Source organism: Nerophis ophidion, linkage group LG11 (genome assembly GCF_033978795.1).
Source record: "Nerophis ophidion isolate RoL-2023_Sa linkage group LG11, RoL_Noph_v1.0, whole genome shotgun sequence".
In the NCBI taxonomy this organism is placed as follows: Eukaryota; Metazoa; Chordata; class Actinopteri; order Syngnathiformes; family Syngnathidae; genus Nerophis; species Nerophis ophidion.
This window is the reverse complement of record NC_084621.1, coordinates 59,005,056-59,020,902: the sequence shown is the minus strand read 5'-3', so window position 1 is coordinate 59,020,902 and position 15,847 is coordinate 59,005,056.

Genomic DNA, 15,847 nt, shown 5'->3' with positions numbered 1-15,847 from the left:
TTGCCTCTACCGGAAGTAGCAGACAATGTGCGCGTGACGTCACGGGTTGTAGAGCTCCTCACATCCTCACATTGTTTACAATCATAGCCACCAGCAGCTAAAGCGATTCGGCCCGAGAAAGCGACAATTTCCCCATTGAGTTGAGCGAGGATGAAAGATTTGTGGATGAAACTAGTAAGAGTGAAAGACTAGAAAAAATAAAAATAAAAAAAGTTAAAAGAACAAACAAACAAAAATAGGCGAGGGCAGTGGGAGCGATTCAGACGTTATTAGACACATTTACTAGGATCATTCTCTCTGAGCTGCCACCTTACCGTGGTAGAGGAGTTTGCGTGTCCCAATGATCCTAGGAGCTATGTTGTCCGGGGGCTTTAAGCCCCCTGGTAGGGTCTCCCAAGGCAAACTGGTCCTAGGTGAGGGACCAGACAAAGAGCAGCTCGAAAACCTCTATGAAAAGTAAAAACAAATGACCCAGATTTCCCTCGCCCGGACGCGGGTCACCGGGTCCCTCCTCTGGAGCCAGGCCCGGAGGTGGGGCACGATGGCGAGCGCCTGGTGGCCGGGCCTGTACCCATGGGGCCCGGTCGGGCACAGCCCGAAGAGGCAATGTGGGTCATCCCTCCAATGGGCTCACCACCCATAGCGGGGGCCATAGGGGTCGGGTGCAATGTGAGCTGGGCAGCAGCCGAAGGCAGGGCACTTGGCGGTCCGATCCTCGGCCACATAAGCTCGCTCTTGGGACGTGGAACGTCACCTCACTGGGGGGAAAGGAGCCTGAGCTCGTGCGCGAAGTAGAGAAATTCCGGCTGGATGTAGTCGGACTCACTTCGACGCACAGCAAGGGCTCTGGAACCACTTCTCTTGAAAGGGGCTGGACTCTCTTTCACTCTGGCATGGCCGGCAGTGAGAGGCGACGGGCTGGGGTGGCAATTCTCGTTTCCCCCCGGCTCAAAGCCTGCACGTTGGAGTTCAACCCGGTGGACGAAAGGGTAGCCTCCCTCCGCCTTCAGGTGGGCGGACGGGTCCTGACTGTTGTTTGCGCTTACGCACCAAACAACAGTTGAGAGTACCCACCCTTTTTGGGTACACTCGAGGGAGTACTGGAGAGTGCTCCCTCGGGTGATTCCCTTGTTCTGCTGGGGAACTTCAACGCTCACGTTGGCAACGACAGTGAAACCTGGAGAGGCGTGATTGGGAAGAATGGCCGCCCGGATCTGAACCCGAGTGGTGTTCTGTTATTGGACTTTTGTGCTCGTCACAGTTTGTCCATAACAAACTCCATGTTCAAACATAAGGGTGTCCATATGTGCACTTGGCACCAGGACACCATAAGCCGCAGTTCCATGGTGGTGAGTTGGCTGCGATGGTGGGGGAGGATGCCGGACAGACCTGGCAGGCCCAAACGCATTGTGAGGGTTTGCTGGAAACCTCCGGCAGAGTCTCCTGTCAGAGAAAGTTTCAATTCCCACCTCCGGAGGAACTTCGAACATGTCACGAGGGAGGTGCTGGACATTGAGTCCGAGTGGACCATGTTCCGCACCTCTATTGTCGAGGCAGCTGATCGGAGCTGTGGCCGCAAGATAGTTGGTGCTTGTCGTGGCGGTAATCCTAGAACCCGCTGGTGAGGGAAGCCGTCAAGCTGAAGAAGGAGTCCTGTCGGGTTCTTTTGGCTCATAGGACTCCGGAGGCAGTGGACAGCAACCGACAGGCCAAGCGGTGTGCAGCTTCAGCGGTCGCACAGGCAAAAACTCGGACATAGGAAGAGTTTGGGGAAGCCATGGAAAATGACTTCCGGACGGCTTCGAAGCAATTCTGGAACACCATCCGCCGCCTCAGGAAGGGGAAGCAGTGCACTGTCAACACCGTGTATGGTGCGGATGGTGTTCTGCTGACCTCAACTGCGGATGTTGTGGATAGGTGGAAGGAATACTTCGAAGACCTCCTCAATCCCACCAACACGTCTTCCTATGAGGAAGCAGTGCCTGGGGAATCTGTGGTGGACTCTCCTATTTCTGGGGCTGAGGTTGCTGAAGTAGTTAAAAAGCTCCTCGGTGGCAAGGCCCCAGGGGTGGATGAGATCCGCCCGGAGTTCCTTAAGGCTCTGGATGCTGTGGGGCTGTCTTGGTTGACAAGACTCTGCAGCATCGCGTGGACATCGGGGGCGGTACCTCTGGATTGGCAGACCGGTGTGGTGGTGCCCCTCTTTAAGAAGGGGGACCGGAGGGTGTGTTCCAACTATCGTGGGATCACACTCCTCAGCCTTCCTGGTAAGGTTTATTCAGGTGTACTGGAGAGGAGGCTACGCCGTATACTCGAACCTCGGATTCAGGAGGAACAGTGTGGTTTTCGTCCTGGTCGTGGAACTGTGGACCAGCTCTATACTCTCGGCAGGGTTCTTGAGGGTGCATGAGAGTTTGCCCAACCAGTCTACATGTGCTTTGTGGACTTGGAGAAGGCATTCGACCGTGTCCCTCGGGAAGTCCTATGGGGAGTGCTCAGAGAGTATGGGGTATCGGACTGTCTTATTGTGGCAGTCCGATCCCTGTACGATCAGTGTCAGAGCTTGGTCCGCATTGCCGGCAGTAAGTCGGAAACATTTCCAGTGAGGGTTGGACTCCGCCAAGGCTGCCCTTTGTCATCGATTCTGTTCATAACTTTTATGGACAGAATTTCTAGGCGCAGTCAAGGCATTGAGGGGTTCCGGTTTGGTGGCCGCGGGATTAGGTCTCTGCTTTTTGCAGACAATTTGGTCCTGTTGGCTTCATCTGGCCGGGATCTTCAGCTCTCACTGGATCGGTTCGCAGCCGAGTGTGAAGCGGCCGGAATGAGAATCAGCACCTCCAAATCCGAGTCCATGGTTCTCTCCCGGAAAAGGGTGGAGTGCCATCTCGGGGTTGGGGAGGAGACCCTGCCCCAAGTGGAGGAGTTCAAGTACCTAGGAGTCTTGTTCACGAGTGGGAGAAGAGTGGATCGTGAGATCGACAGGCGGATCGGTGCGGCGTCTTCAGTAATGCGGACGTTGTACCGATCCGTTGTGGTGAAGAAGGAGCTGAGCCGGAAGGCAAAGCTCTCAATTTACCGGTTGATCTACGTTCCCATCCTCCCCTATGGTCATGAGCTTTGGGTCATAACCGAAAGGATAGGATCACGGGTACAAGCGGCCGAAATTAGTTTCATCCACCGTGTGGCGGGGCTCTCCCTTAGAGATAGGGTGAGAAGCACTGTCATCCGGGAGGAACTCAAAGTAAAGCCGCTGCTCCTCCACATCGAGAGGAGCCAGATGAGGTGGTTCGGGCATCTGGTCAGGATACCACCCGAACGCCTCCCGAGGGAGGTGTTTAGGGCACGCCCAACCGGTAGGAGGCCACGGGGAAGACCCAGGACACGTTGGGAAGACTATGTCTCCCGGCTGGCCTGGGAACGCCTCGGGATCCCCCGGGAAGAACTAGACGAAGTGGCTGGGGAGAGGGAAGTCAGGGTTTCCCTGCCTAGGCTGCTGCCCCCGCGACCCGACCTCGGATAAGCGGAAGATGATGGATGGGGATGGAATTCTGGAAAATCCCTTATCTATTTATTGTGATACTAGTGTTTTAGTGAGATTATATGGTACCTGAAAGTCGGAGGGGTGTGGCCACGGGTGTGGTGACCGTCAGTGTCTCTGAGGGAAGCCACGCAGCTGCAGGAGGACGCAAGCTCCGCTCATGTCTCCTGTAAGAGCTGACTTATTACCATGATTTTTTCACCGAAACCTGCCGATTGACATGTGGTCGGGAACCATGTTCGCTTGACCGCTCTGTTCCATAGTTGAGCTTCACCTTCGGGAATTTTAAACAAGGAAACATCGGCTGTGTTTGTGTTGCTGAAGGCAGCTGCAATACACCGCTTCCCACCTACATCTTTCTACTTTGACTTCTTCATTATTAATTGAACAAATTGCAAAAGATTCAGCAACACAAATGTCCAGAATACTGTGTAATTATGCGATTAAACCAGACTACTTATAGCTTGGATCGGGCTGGAAAAAAATGTCCGCTACAACCGGTGACGTCAAACGCACGAGTCATCATACCGCGACGTTTTCAACAGGATACATTGCGGGAAATTTTCAATTGCAATTTAGTAAACTAAAAAGGCCGTATTGGCATGTGTTGCATTGTTAATATTTCATCATTGATATATAAACTATCAGACTGCGTGGTCGGTAGTAGTGGGTTTCAGTAGGCCTTTAAATTAAGCATCACCGGGATGTTGCAGAATCTTATTTTTTCAATGTGGGGATAAAAACGACATATCTTAATAGAATAGTTATTTTTCTCAATGTTTCCATTTTAAACTAGAATAGACACAATATAATTATTCATGCTGAAATTGTGATGTGAAGTCTATGAGTAGAGATAAGTAAATAGCTCTTAAAACTTGGGAAACTTCTAAAAATAGAACTTTAATATTGGCAAGTGGCTAATAATTTGCAGTGTACAATGTGTAAATATGAAATAGTCCAAAAACATTGAAATCATATTTTATAGAAAGTGTCATAGTTCAGGGCTTCACGGTGGCAGAGGGGTTAGTGCGTCTGCCTCACAATACGAAGGTCCTGCAGTCCTGGGTTCAAATCCAGGCTCGGCATCTTTCTGTGTGGAGTTTGCATGTTCTCCCCGTGAATGTGTGGGTTCCCTCCGGGTACTCCGGCTTCCTCCCACTTCCAAAGACATGCACCTGGGGATAGGTTGATTGGCAACACTAAATGGGCACTAGTGTGTGAATGTGAGTGTGAATGTTGTGTGTCTATCTGTGTTGGCCCTGCGATGAGGTGGCGACTTGTCCAGGGTGTACCCCGCCTTCCGCCCGATTGTAGCTGAGATAGGCGCCAGCGCCCCCCGCGACCCCGAAAGGGAATAAGCGGTAGAAAATGGATGGAAGGGTGTCATAGTTCATACTTTTATGGCTTATTAATCAACCATGCATTAAAGTAGGTGGTAAATGGCTCTCTTCTGCAGTGTAGTACAAACTACGTGTTGGACGGACACTTCTGGCAGCCCATGTGATCCTCGTTTAATACGACATTATAAAACATGCTGTCTTTGGTAGCTGGAGGGGAATATTGACTATAGCATCCTATTAAAAAGTCCAACCTGTCATAAAGCGGAGTTACGGGGTTATCATCGGAAATAATTGCAGGTCTGTGCCACTGCATAGCTGACTTTAAAGGAGACAAAGGCTGAATGCTCTACATCGTGTGTTTTATTTGTTTTTTCATGGCATCCATAAGCGTGTTGGATGTCTGCTTTCAGGTTGATACAGCCACTGGATTTACTACCGGGAGATATCATAGGAGTCGGGCTAAGCCGAGAGGGATGATATCAGCTTTTGTTTGAGCCTCCTCTACAAGGAGAGACAGTTGTAAGTACTGTACACCTGTTTTATTAGGAGAACCATGCTGTTGACCCAGTGTATTAGCCTGGGCCTAATCCTGGCGGATCTGAACAGGCTTCACTAAGCCGCTCATATGGATAAGTCTTCCCATGAGCCAACATGACAAGGCTGTGGCACAAAAGAAAAACCAGGCCATGCTAACACATCATTATGCTTTCCCAAACCGATACAGATTATAAGTGAAGCTTGTTTGTTTATTGGCAACATTACTGTCAAATTATTGCTCGTACTGGCATCCACAGCAGGGAAGCTCTTCACACACATTACATGCTTTCACAATTATGTACACACAGACAGACCTAACACTCCCAAACAATACATAAACATCTGTAGAAAATCCTTTATTCTAGAAAAAAAAAAAAACACAAGCACACATTATGACCATTGTACAAATGTTTTAAATGATGGAGCCTGGTGTATTTGAATAATCACAATAGACAGTTTTGTTAGAGAACTAGTCATTTTAAAGAGAACTGATTATATTTAGTCATATTTGGTTGGCCAGTATTCTTACATTCCGTATAATATATCAGATACAGTGCAACTGTCAGTGCAGAATCTACGTGTTATTTATTTCTCCCCGGGAGTGATCTGAGGATGCAAAAAATCTATACAATTGTTTTATTTACAAGGGACAGTGCATTTATGTGAACATTTCTGTTACAGTCTGTGTTTTTCTGGACCCTGAGATGCAAAAAGTCAGTATTCAAAAACAAAAATAAAAAATGTAAAAAATAGGGGTATTTTATTTGAACTAAGCAAAATTATCTGCCAATAGAACAAGAACATTTGGCTTGTCAGGACTTTCCAAAACAAGTAAAATTAGCTAACCTCAATGAACCCAAAAATAACTTAAAAGAAGTATAAGCTCACTAATAACAACTGTACTACTATAGGAGTACGTATTTTCTATTGTTTAATCGAAAATAAAACAGCAAAGTCCATGTCTCTTGTGCCGGCTGAAAGATTTACTGGACCCCAACTGTCAAGTGATATAATTATTTTATTTTCAGCAGTATTTAGTTTGAGGCTTTTTTGTCGAGTGTGTCTCTGCTTCCGGCTTCCTTCCTTCCCTCCTGCTCATGGTCTCCAACGCTCCTGATAAAGAGACAGGTGATTAGACAACTCGTTCCAGCTGAGAAATCTCCTCACCTGTTGTTGCTTCACAGTCGGCTCCTGCACATGCCACGCCCCCAGGTGACGTGTGGACCACGCCCCTTCCACAGTCCATTTGGCGGTCATCTGTTTTAATATAAGACACAATTGTGTCAAAGTCATGATTTTTTTTTTATGCTTTGAAAATAGAAATGATTACTTTAAAAAAGTAGTTTTATACTTGTGAGTGTTGATGACCCAGCTTTGCAACAGTAGATATTCTAGTGTCAAGCATGTTTTACTCAATATAGGTCATCAAATCTCAGCAACAAGTTGTAATATCTTACTGAGATAAATTAGGACCAAAACCCTTAAAACAAGTAAAACACTCCAACATAAAATCTGCTTAGTTAGAAGAAATATCTTATCAGACAAAAAATAAGCAAATATCACCCTTATTTGAGATATTTAATCTTACTTCGATTTCAGTTTTTACAGTGCAAATGCAGAGAAGAAGACATTTTTACTAGGGAAAACATAGGTAACAACAAAGTCGTTCAGCCGAGATGCAATTAGAAAAAGTAAAAACGTATGAAAAGTAACGCAAGCAAAGTAAAATGATCACATAACAATTATTCAGATTGGGACAGGTGTGTCCTGATAGACAATCAGGGACAAGTAAGGGAGACAGTGGTCCATTCAGATAAGTGTTGGCGGCAAACAAGAAGTGGAACGGAAAAAAAGAAGAAAATAATACATAATACAAGAAACACATAACTGTTACTGTGAATTCATAACAAAGAAAAAGGCAAGAGACTTTTGCCAAAATTAAAATTGGATTAGTTTACATCTCATGTTAGAGGGACAAGGCCAATGCACCAAGAATGCTATAGGGCAGTGGTCCCCAACCACCGGGGCGCGGCCCGATTGGTACCGGGCCGCAGAAGAATGTTTTATTCATTTTTATTAAAAAAATAAAAATAAAAAATAAACAAATTAAATTGTATTTTTTTTTTTTTTACTTAAATCAACATAAAAAACACAATATACACTTACAATTAGTTCACCAACCACGAAAACCTAATTTTTTCATGAGAAAAATGTTCCTTTTTCCTGAAAAAAAAAAAAAGCCTTTTCGGTGCATCACTTGTAAATGGTGCACAAATAATAGGTTATACGTAATATATTAATTATAAGGTATTGTGTGTGGAATTTTGAGGACAAAAAAGAAATAATCCCATTTCACGTCGTCATTATAGGGTATTGTGTGTAGAATTTTGAGGACAAAAAAGAAATAACTCCATTTTATATTTTGATTCCGAAGAAATAGCGATTGTTTAAGGACTGGAATTGACTCTGTGGCGCATTTGCTTACATGTGAGTTGAAAAATAAAGCTCACGTAGATTCCTCTACCCAACAGCCATAAAAAGATTACAACTCTCCCAAATATATTACACCATATACAAAACCCAAAACCAGTGAAGTTGGCACGTTGTGTAAACCGTAAATAAAAACAGAATACAATGATTTACAAATCCTTTTCAACCTATATTCAATTGAATGAACTGCAAAGACAAGATACTTAACCTTCGAACTAAAAAACGTTATTTTTTGCAAATAGGGACAAGCGATAGGAAATGGATGGATGGATTAGCTAATTTGGAATTTGATGCCTGCAAAAGAGTTTTAAAAAGCTGGCACAAGTGGCAAAAAAGACTGAGAACGTTGAGGTTTGCTCATCAAACACTTATTTGGAACATCCCACAGGTGAACAGGCTAATTGGGAACAGGTGGGTGCCATGATTGGGTATAAAATCACCTTACATGAAATGCTCAGTCATTCACAAACAAGGATGGGGCGAGGGTCGCCACTTTGTCAACAAATGTGTGAGCAAATTGTCCAACAGTTTAAGAACAACACTTGTCAACGAGCTATTGAATGGATGTACAAAATCCAAAACCAGTTGGCATGTTGTGTAATTTGTAAATGACTTATTTTATTTTGTAGTGGTACAAACTTCCTTTGTTTTCACTTTATTGAAGTGTGTATGCTAAGGACGTTGGGGCCACAATGGGGCCACATTGGGGCCTGTGTTCGTTTAAACTGGAGTTTGATAAGAATCACATTTTACTTGCAGTGTAAACAGTTGGCTTGAAAAAGTTAAATAAAAAAAAAGAAATCTCATTTGGGCCACTTTGGCTTGGTAAACGTAGTCATAGTTAAACTTACTTATGCTGTTTTGGTGCAATTGTCCATGCGTAAACATCTGATAATGTTAACTGCCTGGGCCATAGGGCAATGTGCAATAATAGCAGCACTTTTACTTACGAGTCAAAGGGAGATGTGTGTTTTTTTCCATCAGCACACACATTATATGCAACAATTTAGCACACTGGCACTTCTCCTTATCTACTTTAACTACTATGGTCATTATATACCTGACCGTCCTGGGCTGAGGTCATGCAGCAACCTACTGTTTTATATGGGTCTTCATTTTATTATATTTATAGTATATTATCTGAGTATTTTAATATACTCTGTATGTCTGATACTTTTTTTTTTCCTATGGACCTTGTTGTGTATACCATCTACCTGCAGAGGACCGTAGAAGGAAATCCTCCCGAGGTTATAATCTTGCACATTTCCATTTTATATGTTCTTAAATTTGCATTGTTACATTTATCAAAAAGATAAACAAGTTAAAATGGAAGAAAGTAGCATGATAGCTTTGAAACCTTTGCACTGTGACACTGACATTTTGGACAAAAGGCATCTTCATATTTAGAAAAGTCCAGGTTTTTCATCAAAGGCCGCGAAGTAAAAAATGAAAGCATTTGTAGGCCATGTTGATACTTTTTTAAAATTTTGTATAAAATAAGACTAAAACAAAAATGGTATACTGTGGAGGTTTCCCTCTTGTGTGGGTTCTCCTGGCCGACAGATCTTCAGGAGCCCGGCATGCAGTGTGAATAAAGTATTTTTATTTGCATGCACGCCTCGAGCAATTGCTTTCTAGCGATATATGTTTTGGCTTTTCTGTCCCGCGTGTCTCTTCCTGGCTTCAACTCCCACACCTTGTCTTGTTCCGGCTGCTGCTAATAAAGGCGACAGGTGATTAGATAACAAGTCCCAGCTGGGCCATCTACTCACCTGCCGCTGTCTTCGAGGCGGGTCCTTGCACACACCTCTCCGCAGCAGGCCCGCACGCCACGCCCCCCTCCACATATGATAAATGGGTTGTACTTGTATAGCGCTTTTCTACCTTCAAGGTACTCAAAGCGCTTTGACACCGCTTCCACATTCACCCATTCACACACACATTTACACACTGATGGAGGGAGTTGCCATGCAAGGCGCCAACCAGCACCCATCAGGAGCAAGGGTGAAGTGTTTTGTTCAGGACACAACGGACGTGACGAGGTAGGTACTAGGTGGGGATTGAACCAGGGACCCTCGGGTTGCACACTGCGCCACGCCGTCCCATATACATTTAAAGACACAACTGTCACGATCGGGGTCCATGGTGATGCGGGATTTTTGTTCTCCCAGGATGCAAAGGATGGAAACCGGACAGGACATGCAGGTAGCAACTTGATTTAATTATAAAGTAACAATACTGGTACAAAAACAGAAAACAAACCGACTGGATGAGGTGCCGAACGCACCGGAAGCTAAGGCTAACACTTAGCACAGACTGTGATACTTACCAGGGGCTTGGAGACAAGAATACACTTACGTGGCGGTCGCGTGATGCAAAAACAAAGAAGCCAGACCGACTGACTGGCAAAGGCAGGCTTAAATAATAGTGTCAGTGATGACAAACAGATGTGCGTCGAGAACACAAGCGGCAGGTGAAAGTAATAAGTTGCTATGGTAACAATTTCAAGTGCATGAACAGGAACACAAGGAGTCCAAGACTAACAGAAAAACACACGTCACCCAAAAACCCAAACAGAATATGATCCGCGCAGCAGATCATAACAACAACTTAATGTTAATTGTTTTATTATTAGAATCAACTTTGCAGATTTTCCTCATTACTGTCATGATTTGGCGGCTCTGCTGCCACTTGTCTGCTTTATGTTGCAGTGCCTGGCGTCTGGGTGATGGGGCGGAGCCACCTGTGTGCACACCTGAAACTCATTTCCCCCTGACTCTTTAGCTCTCCAGTCAACTCACTCGGCGCCAGTGGAATCCTGATGGTTCACCCTTCCAGTCATGTTCATCTCTTCTGCTTTAGCTCCACTCATTTCCTATGGCTCTGCTCCGGTTTTGATGTGTTGTGTTCAATTTTTGCTTTCCACACTTTTGTGTGCAATTTCTGTTTCTTTACACCTTTTGTGTGCATCCTCAGTTATTTTCCCTCACTCCTTTTTGAGTGCGCTTTTATATTTAATATTCATATTAATTTTGCTGGAATAGCCTCTGGCATGCTTAAGTTGGGCTGATACGAATCAGCAAATAACAAACTAAAATAATTGGTTTCATCTCATTTATTTTTTATACATTTAGATTTTTGGACATGAAAAAAACAAGCTATCAAGAGATATTTGTGGAACACAGAATAATTTAATATTTGCCTTGCAAAGCTTTCCACTCCTCGAGTTTGGGCCTTTAGTAAAGAAATGCCTTTACCGGTTTGATCAATACATACAGTCCTTGTCAAGTTAACCATCATCAATGTTATACTGAGAGGAAGATAAGCCTCAATGGACAATCATGTCTGATTTGGCCTGCAGGTAGAAATCAAAGCCAATCACAAAGCTCGCTCCACTTATTGACTCTTTTTTTTGTAAACATCCAGATGAGGAAATTGATTATAGAGAGAAGTTAATACAGTGTCAACTGCTTCTCTACACGTGTTTGTCTTTGCTCTTAATAGTGCTCACATTTCCATTAGCCGTAGTTTGTAGGCTCACATAAATACTGTTGCATCTTGTTTGTTGATGACATCGCCAAAATCTGTGACGTCGGTGTTGTTTTGGTCATTGAATTGTACATTTCTGAATAGGAATTAAAAAATGAAAAATGGTTCGTTTATTTGAATTTTATTTTGAAATACAACAAATAAAATTAAAAAAACCGAAGCATTCTTCTTTTTTTGTGACAAAAAGCAACAGCTTGATGCGAACAACGGTCTATTTTTTATTTTATAACAAAAAAAACCCACCAGTAAACTGGAATAAAAAGCTGAGCAAAAAAAGTATTTTTATTTTTATTTTACAACACCACATACCTGCGATGAGGTGGCGACTTGTCCAGGGTGTACCCCGCCTTCCGCCCGATTGTAGCTGAGATAGGCGCCAGCGCCCCCTGCCACCCCAAAAGGGAATAAGCGGTAGAAAAATGGATGGATGGATGGAACACCACATACCTTTGTTCCTAGAAGGCTGGCAGCGGTCTTGTCTTTAGGTAGCAAAGACTGGTGAAATAAATCGATTCACATTCGAATTGCGATTCGTATTAAACTAATTCTCAATCGATTCATAATTTTTTGATCACTACAATATATATATATATATATATATATATATATATATATATATATATATATATATATATTAATGTGGTTTATCCGTTATATAGTGCTCAATACCGGGGTAGAGCAGAATATACGTTGGGTCAGGGAAAAAATAAAGAGGCTTTTTCATCCCTACAAACTTGTTTCGCAGATTCCCCTGTTCTTCAAGGGAGTTTATATCCTCCCCTGAAGAGCAGGGAAACCTAGTTCTGTAGGCTTGCCCCTGACAGTTTGTTTGTGTTTTAGTTGTTCCTGTGTGTGTGTAGTATTTCCTGTCTTTAGTTCCTGTCAGCGCTCTAATTTTTTCTGTTTCCTGTCTTTCTCCCTGAGTGCTGTGTCCCCTCAGTTTATATCCTCCCCTGAAGAGCAGGGAAACCTAGTTCTGTAAGGCTTGCCCCTGACAGTTTGTTTGTGTTTTAGTTTTTCCTGTGTGTGTGTAGTATTTCCTGTCTTTAATTCCTGTCAGCGCTCTAATTTTTTCTGTTTCCTGTCTTTCTCCCTGAGTGCTGTGTCCCCTCAGCTGCAGCTGATTGACACCTGGCCACACCTGGAGTCAATCAGCCCAGTCCTATTTAGACCTGTCTTCCCATCCAGTCAGTGCTGGATTATTGTCGATGTCACTTCCGTATTGTCGCTCCTGTAGTGTCGTTTCGTGTCGTGTCATTGCAGCGTAGCGGTAAGCTATGTTTCGGTATCTGTTTGTAGCTTACTGTCGTTTGTTCCCTGCTTCCGTTTTGTTTTCATTCTACAAGTAACGACTTCTGTTTTCCTGCTATCTACCCGCTAGCTTCCATGTTAGGCCCTTTCGTTTTTGCTAGCTTTCATGCTAAGCTCCATTTTTTTTTTAGCTCCCATGCTAGCTCTTTTAGTTTTGTTTTGTTCTTGTTCTAGTATTTCAATTATTTTTATCTGCAAAATGCCTGCCTCCTTCTCTGCATCTTGGGGTTGGTCACGAACTCACTCTGACAAGTTTATCCCTATAAGCTTGCTTAGCAGGTTTCCCTACTCTTCAGGGGAGTTTATTATATTTATTCTTTTTAGAATACATTTTTACAAAAATGTTTTTTTATCATGACATCTCAGGCATACTGGCTTGCAGTGTACGTCATACGTCAGCAACCTAGAGAAAATAGTTTTTGTAATCTGTAACCTGCTTTAAAAATATGTCATTTTGATTTTTAAACCAAATAAAATATTACAAAAATCAGTTAAAATTAAGAATTGGGTTGAATTGAATTGCGAGAATTGGAGTTGTTGGCGCTCCTTAAGCTAGCTCAAAGGCGACAAATGTTCAAAATAAAAGGTATTTTTGTAGCAACAAAAATACCATCCATCATGGATGGATTCTATTCTATCCTATTCTATTCTGTGTTGCAACCACTGTATGGATGTAAACACTATAGCTATCAATGTTATCTATTGTAATGGTAAACAAACCTGCCGCAGGTGTGGCTCCGGGTAGTTGTTGACTGCTGTCCCAGTACTAGTGAGTACATGCCACAAATGGATTTTAAATAGCTAACCTTGGCATGTGTTTAATTTTCAGCATTGCCAGTTCACCACTTAAAACGTTCCACGCAAAAAACGGGCCAAACGTTTGAATCCGACAAAAAAAAAGGGTGGAGTCTGAAAAAAAAAATTAAAACTGTAAAAATATCATTTGAATATGACAAAAACAGAAGGTCGAATATCAAAATATTTGAAAGTGGGAAATAAAGGTAAATCATGTGTTAAAAAAATGATTAGCATGAATCAAAATGATTTTAAAACTGAAAAAATATGATGGCCACTTATTTAAATTTTGAATTCATGAATGTATTTTTCAAAATTCATCCAAACTTGAATTTTTTGTTTCGAAATAAAAAAAAAAATCAAATATTAAACTTTTGGCCTTAATTTAGCTCCTCACACAAACAGATTACCACAGTTTGGCCTGTAAGGAAAACAACAGCGTAGGGTTGTATTCATTTTTTATTCAATAAGGAAGTTCTTTCATTTTGTTTTTCAATTCTCATTCATTAAGCTGAAGTTCCATCCATCCATCCATCCATCATCTTCCGCTTATCCGAGGTTGGGTCGCGGGGGCAGCAGCCTAAGCAGGGAAGCCCAGACTTTCCTCTCTCCAGCCACTTCGTCTAGCTCTTCCCGGGGGATTCCGAGGCGTTCCCAGGCCAGCCGGGAGACATAGTCTTCCCAAAGTGTCCTGGTTCTTCCCCGTGGCCTCCTACCGGTTGGATGTGGAGGAGCAGCGGCTTTACTTTGAGTTCCACCCGGATGGCAGAGCTTCTCACCCTATCTCTAAGGGAGAGCCACACCACCCACCGGAGGAAACTCATTTCGGCGGCTAGTACCTGTGATCTTATCCTTTCGGTCATGACCCAAAGCTCATGACCATAGGTGAGGATGGGAACGTAGATCGACCGGTAAATTGAGAGCTTTGCCTTCCGGCTCAGCTCCTTCTTCACCACAACGGATCGATATAACGTCCACATTACTGAAGACGCCGCACCGATCCGCCTGTCGATCTCACAATCCACTCTTCCCCCACTCATGAACAAGACTCCTAGGTACTTGAACTCCTCCACATTGCTCATCCAAAACATGCATTGACCAAATTGGTATCCATTTTTTGGTTTTGGGTCTTTAAACAAATATTGAAAAATGTTGTTATATTGTTCTTTTAGTTTTGGTTTTATTTTGAAAAATAAATGAATAAATGATATACCAATTCCGTCCCAATCAATTTGTTGTTTTATTTTTTAATGTTGTTGTTTTTTTCTACTTATGTTTTGTCATGATTAGAAATATTACATGCATTCTTCTTCCCTTCGTTCTGATATACAAGGCGAGCACTTTGAAAGGAAAGTGTCCACCCAATGCCGTAAGCATCGCGGCTCTTCACAGCAAAATGCAAATGTCAAGTGACACTCGACAAGTCTGTGATTAAGATTTAATAGAGAAAAATGTGAGATGAGGATATTAGCCTAACTGAGATACATCAACGATGGCGCCTCAGGGTGCCCCCATCACTGTCTTCTTATACCCATGGTTCCAGCAGGAGGCCAATATGACCGGGGCAAAACAACCGAAATGCTAATTAAGCAATATTGGATTGTGTGGAATCTTTTCAAATGCATATCTGCATATGAATGCATAATTTTTTCACAGTCAACATGATAATTAGCTTTTCTGAATCCCAGAAAACAGGAGGAAGCAAAGGTAGAGAATGTATTGCGTTACATCAATCCAAATTTTTGAGTGTTTTTTTCCTTCTGCAGTCTTAGTCCTTTCTAATTATAGGTGGTGACCCAGTAAAGACTAACTCAATGCTAATTTACAGAGTATATGCTATAGACATGATAGTGACTAGCATGAGCAATTTAATATGGTGATTTCAACACCTCCAAATTTGGTAACGAACTACGACTACTACAACTAATATGCACGTTAGAATCAAACACTTGGTTTGTAATAAATATAATACTTAAAGTAAAAATGCTTTGTAGGGCTTAACAAAAGAAAAGACTGGCACATACAACTTAATTAAAGGCCTACTGAAACCCACTACTACCCACCAGGCAGTCTGATAGTTTATATATCAATGATGAAATATTAACATTGCAACACATGCCAATACGGCCTTTTTAGTTTACTAAATTACAATTTTAAATTTCCCGGGAGTTTCGTCTTCGAAACGTCGTGTAATGATGACATAATGATGACGCTAAAAGTCGTCTGCTTTAACGGCCTAATTATACAGTTTTTTGGACATCCGTGTTGCTGAATCTTTTGCAGT